Raw genomic sequence first — 6,448 nt, 5'->3', positions numbered from 1 at the left:
CCATTCTTTTGAGGTGGATAAGGAATGATTGCAATAACATAAGTTGTCCAGAAAGTAAGGGGATGTAACTCTAAATACTATTCTTCTGAGGTCACTGTGTAACCATTGGTAATGATGACCAAGTCATTCATTAATAGTTGTAAAGAAATATCAGCAGAAGCAGACGACATGCAGTGGTGGGCCATGGACTTGTTTGGGCTGAGTTTGGTGGTTTTTATTCTCCCTTAAACAGTACTTTAACATTCTACAAACACATTCTCATTGTGTATTGAGGTGACAATACATTTCAAGAAAACATAGGTTGTATTATTTTGGAACTTAGATCTCGTTTTGTCTACTTTTATGTGAGTGAATAAACCAACTATAACAGGCAGGTACAAGAGTCACCTCCCTTCACGCAGATAACAGTTAATTCTCAACACCTTTCAAAGTCATTTTTAACGCATTGCATGTGTATTTTGATACATTTTTTTACATGAAACACTTTTATAATGTTAGATCTACTACAGGCTCTCAGATTATTCATCATCAAGCAACATTACACATTCGTCTAGGATCCCTACCCCTACTACCATGCTGACTAGAATGCCTACACAAACTATGCTGTACAATTTTCATGTATTAACACCTATGTAGTTTGTCAGTTAATGGATAATTCTTTGTCAATAATTCGAATCAGATAGCCATGGGATAAAAATGTAAAATACTACAGTACTGGCTGTACTAAATTGACTCGAGGTTTGATTTACACACAATGTCATGGATCTCGAGTAGTGATACCATAGAACATATGCTATTGGAAGTATTTCAACCTTTATAATGGATAGGCTTAATAGGTTCTAATTGTTATTTGAAATTATTCTGTAATTTCAGAAGGCTCGACGGATGCCCAACATTCGAGAATGACAGGATTTGTTCATGTCATTTTGAATGTGGCTCAAAGGATGGTGATCCAATATTTTCCCCCCACAACAAAGGAAAACTGTTTCAGTTCAAGGATCCCAAACCCTAGAGGTATAATATTTTGCAATTAAGACATACATTTGCAATTTAAATCAGTAATCTATAATTAAATATGTATTTATACTTAGAGTATATATTTATGATAATTATATATTTTTCCTACAGAAAAAGGAGTGTGCCTTTGGAGTGCAGTGATGTACCGGCAATCCCACTGGCTCAGAGTCCAGATGTCCCAACTGAACCTGAACACAATGGAAGAACGGATGTAGTGAGTATTTTTCATGTCAGTATAAATCAATGTTGGTTTAGAAAACATATAGCACATTATACTTACTAATTTCATTATTTTGTACTTCTCTAGATCTTTGTGCTGAATTTATTCTTCCAATACCAATATTTGTACCCCAGGTGATAGAACATGGGGAAGCTGACTTCGTTAACGGCTGAAGTCCAAGACTTGAAGGCCACAATCAAGTCTCTGGAGCAGGAAATCCACTTTTTCTATCCTTTTCCACCTTTTCTATCAACGATATAAGTGACAGCGAAGAAAAGATTGGTTAACAAATAATAGATTTAAACAGCATAAACAAATGTATATAATAATTTTGTTTTACTTTCTCATTTATCGCTACCCCTTGGCCTTGACAACATTGAAAATAATGGGAACTTAAGTCACTTGTCATTCACCTGTACACATAAAAAAAACAAACACTTAAAATGTTGCGGTTGCATTGAACATACATTGTTGACTTAATTGTAGTGGCAACATAATATTATTAGCACACCTGAAAACCCTCCTCTAATAAGAATAATCCCTGCAAAATAAAACAATGCCCAGCAAAAACAACTTATAACTTAAATGGTAATTAATCTTGTCTAGTGATGTTTAATTGCAAATTTGACGTCTCTACTGACAAAGTCGTCTTCTGTTGTTTGTTCACGCGAAGTGATACGATGTTGTTTTCTTACCCCTGGAAAAAAGTTTGACGAAAGTGTAACTCATGGATAAGACGACCCCCTTCTACAGACTGCTTTTTTTGGTCCTCAAAATTCGGCTTATAGACGGTCATATACGGTAGGTATGTATACAATCTAAGTAAACCTCAAATATGTTTATGAGTGTTGGGGTGTGTAGAAAGGGCGAATGAGCGCATAAAGAATTTTGATATTCTAAACCACATTCCTGCAATTTATCGCCCTATCTCCTGTAAGATATTTCAGGTTTGCTGTTTTTTGATAAATTTACAAGCTCCATTACTCAAAGAAATAAATAAAGAGTGAACAAAAACAACTATCACCGACATTTAAAAGAAATGAAAGAACAAGAACACAAAAGATCAATCTGAAGTTTATTTTAATATATATTTGACAACTGCAAATATTTAAGTATTTTCATCAATGTATTCCTGAAATCTGTATAAATCAGCTATCTTTTCCATTGATATAGTTGAGGTGTTTCAACTGGACTCCTGCTGGTAACATTGCCTGGTTGCTTACCACTAGGGATGGGACTAGGAATCCCTGCTGCTAGCCCTAAAGCTGAGTACCTTACTTATCTAAAACTATCAGATAACAAGTTCGAAATGAATGACATTTTTAATTCAAAAACATCACAAAATCCATTATAATGAAGCATTTTGTATGATATATTAAGGACATGAATCATGCAAACAAGTGTCCTAAGTAAATAATATTAAATATAATTAAGTCAGTGAGAGTCTATGTGCTCATTACAGGAATCTTCACATATTGATATGGTACATATATTAAAATCACACCATAACTTAAGGTCATTACATATGTATGAAAAACCTAAGGATACATCTAATCATCATAATAACCCTTTTATATTTTCCAGAAATTTACATATAAAATAAAATACTTATGAGAATTCTGGAAACACATCATGAAATGCTTGGAGTAGATGGTGTGTAATCTCTTCCCTCCATATGTAATAACATATTTTGAATATTTACATACTCTAATTAGATGTAACATACTAAGAAGTGTATTTATATTTCAGGAACACTGTGGACAAGCTCAAGATACAATATATTAAATTTGCAAGAGATAGAAAGTGTTCATAGTGAAGTACTTCTCACGTCAAAATGTTGAAAGTATATTATTTTTACAATCTGTCCTGTACAGATACTAATGAAAATAACTTTTTGAACGTAATGAATGACTGATTTTCTCTCCAAACATTTGTACATTGTTATAGCAAATTTGTAAAATGAGATCACTTGTAAACAAATACATGGACTGTGGATAAGCATTGAGTACTATTTGTGGTTGGGCATCTGATAAAGATACAATGAAAGTTGAAATTTACGATGGACAAACAGTACAAGATTCAAATACAATCATACCCATTGGTTCAGACAAGTTTGTTTCATGATCAACTTACACCATGCCCAAAACAATTAACCATTCAATACAGGTGTTTGGGATCAACCAGTCTAAGTAAACTTCGGCTCAGTATTATTCGTTGCACTGCTATACTGAGTCTAACAAAACCTTGTAGAAGGTCGCGTCAGCTAACCTTTTGGATTGACCAATCAGATCACAGCTTACCAAATCGCGAAAGTTAACATTCGCACATACCATTTGAACCTTTACCTAAAAAACTTGAACGATTCTGAATGCTGTTTTCCGCACGATCGCTTCCGAGTGATACATGCAATGAGTAAACAGTCGCAGAAAATAGCGTTTTTGTCAATATTCAAGGATGGCTTCTTGCGAAAATATTAGTAAAATCTAAATATTTTTTATATTTGTATACTTATCCTGCACTACTTACTTCCTGCACTTATTGCTTACGGCTCGAAAAGCGTGGCTTGCCAGACGATGTCAAAAAGACGTAGAACTGCAATCACTTCCTGGTCTCGGCTGCTTACTCGTCTGCGCATGCGTCACCGGAAGGTGACGTCAGCCACCTCAGATTATTGCCAGAAATCCCACAGATGGCAAAAGTAAGTGGGGAGGTAGCTGATAGCACAGGGTGGGCCCTTATCATAAGTAGTGCAGGATAAGTATACAAATATAAAAAATATTTAGATTTTACTAAATTTTTAACTAATCCTGCACTACTTACTTCCTGCACTTTATCCGACAGGCTGGAAGGTGGGCGTGTCATCTGAGGGATTGCCTCGCTTACGTAATAGCAGCCAGCTCAATCCGTAATCCCGTGCTCAGGAAGCGTTGATAACGCGCCTATAACAGAGAGCGAATTAGCGAGTGACGATCAGGTAGCGGTAATTCGCAAATAAGACTGCGTCTTAAATGAAAAGAAACCACTAGTTTTAAAGCGGGCGAAGCTTAAGGAATGCAGTAAAAAAGCATGGACTTGAAAAAACAAGGATAACTCCTTAACTGACATACCTAGTTGTTTCTGAAGAAAAACAACTCATTCCCCACATGGTGGCCCGTGGGAAGGAAAACACAAGGCAGGAGGGTCACTTTCTTCGGGGAATGGCGAGTTGCTGAGCAACCACCAATGGTCCGAAGCTGTGGACATCGTTAACGTCCTTGACAGCCATGTCACGCAAATAATGACTGGCAAACACTGTGTCCGACCGCCAAAAACAACCTTGCATAATGGATGACACAGTGCAATTACTGTGAAGTGCCATAGTCGAAGCAAGTGCTCGAATCTCGTGGGGATGAGAGGATGTAGGAGGGTCCAGCCCAGCCGCTTTATATGCCTGAAGAATGGTTGTTCTTAACCATAAGGCAATTGTGTTTTTGCTGACATCTGACTGTGACGCCCGGGACAGGGGAAGAAATAACCGTTTCCTTGTACCACGGACGCCTTTGGTGCGATCAATGTAAGTTTTGAGCGCACGAATCGGACATAACAGTAATTCCGTATCGTCTTCAGAGCCAACAATAGATGATAATGGCGGGATGGAAAACTGTCGATCAGGTTGACCTGGTAGTTGATTTTTAGCGATGAAATCCCAACACAGACCTAAGTGCACAGAACCATGACGACGACGTTCAAACTTGATCCTAGTCACGTCAAGGGCGTGAACCTAACTCACTCTAGCTAACAGAAAAGCCGTCTTCCTGGATAAATCAGCGAGGGAAGCGTTATCAAGAGGTTCATAAGGTGCACCACGGAGATGGTCTAAAACAGTGTTGAGATTCCATGCCGGCGGACGAAACTTCAACTTCTGGTCTTCAAGTCGGAATGAGCGAAGCATGGCCTGTAATTCTGGGATTTTGGAAATCCTTCTGTCAGTGGGAATCGCTAAAACAGAGCTAATTGCCGCCAAATACGTGGCAATGGTGCCTCCCTTCAGACGCCTGGACGTTCGGAGATAAAGTAAGAAGTCTGCTATGAACTGAGGAGACACTTTCAGCGGATCCTGCTTCCTGGTAACACAAAAGCGTTCAAACGACTGCCACTTGTCGTCATACAAATGTCTAGTAGAAGTTCTGTGCACCGTCGCAATGGCTTTGGCTGCTCTAGCCGAAAAACCCTTAGCACTCAGTGCTTTCGTGCAAATGGTCCATGCGTGCAGATTGAATCGGTCTGGAGCCGGATGCGGAAGACGGCTGTGAGGGTGCAAGAGAACGTTCCTCCACGTGGGTAGAGGGAAGGGATCTCCTACCACTAGACTTTTTAGAACGGGAAACCAGTTCCTGGCCGGCCACCAAGGCGCGACCAAAATCAGACGTAGGCAAGTTGTCTCCTTGACTTTTGCGAGAACTTTGGGTAATAGAACTGGTGGCGGAAACGCATACGCGTGAAGTCCCTCCCACGATAGGCTGAGAGCATCCACCGCCCAAGCCGCTGGATCCGGGACTGGGGATACATACACTGGCAGTTGATGGTTTTGGCTGGTGGCAAACAGATCTATGTTTGGAGAACCCAGTGCGTGACTTAGGAGAGTGAAGGCCTCCTTGTGTAGCATCCACTCCGTAGAGCAACTCTGTCGGTCTCGAGAGCCGCCTGCTAGTATATTGCGGCACCTCGAATATGCCGAACTCTCAACAGAATGTGGAGATTGTCGACCAGTTGAAAGAGCCGAAAAGTCTGATCGAGGAGAAGCTGTGAGCGCAGTCGACCTCTTGCCTCGTGTATGTACCATACGACGGTGGTGTTGTCTGTGGCCACTAGAAGACAAGTTCCTCGTAGTCGATATGCCCAATGATGAATAGCGAGGATCAAGGCCTCCAACTCCAGACTGTTTATATGCCAGTTGTTGTGTTGACCCGACCACAGGCCGGAGGCTGTCGGTCGCGTAAGAGCGCCCCAACCCTGCAGGGAGGCGCCCACTTAACAGTTGGCAATCCGGAGGCTGCTCTGTCAAAGAGACTCCTCCTAAGACGCTCAATGGGCGAGTCCACCAAAGAAGATAGCGATGTAACTGAGGTGGAAGGCAAAACCGTTGATGAACGTCTGCCCGACGAATGTATGGTTGAAGAAAGCTGCTGCAGAGGACGGTTGAAGACGCCTCTGCTGGTAAGATCCTGTGCC

General features: G+C 40.3%; 1 long non-coding RNA gene across 1 annotated transcript; it reads left to right on the top strand.

The window, feature by feature from the left end:
* Window positions 1-818: 818 nt before the first annotated feature.
* LOC124258456 lies at window positions 819-1,513 on the top strand. The gene is made up of 3 exons (XR_006893600.1): window positions 819-1,014; window positions 1,129-1,231; window positions 1,372-1,513. It is a non-coding gene; the product is annotated as an uncharacterized LOC124258456 (long non-coding RNA).
* Window positions 1,514-6,448: the final 4,935 nt, after the last annotated feature.

Source organism: Haliotis rubra, unplaced genomic scaffold (genome assembly GCF_003918875.1).
Source record: "Haliotis rubra isolate DU_JTF1 unplaced genomic scaffold, ASM391887v1 Scf694, whole genome shotgun sequence".
Taxonomy (NCBI): Eukaryota; Metazoa; Mollusca; class Gastropoda; order Lepetellida; family Haliotidae; genus Haliotis; species Haliotis rubra.
This window is presented reverse-complemented; position numbering and strand designations above follow the sequence as displayed.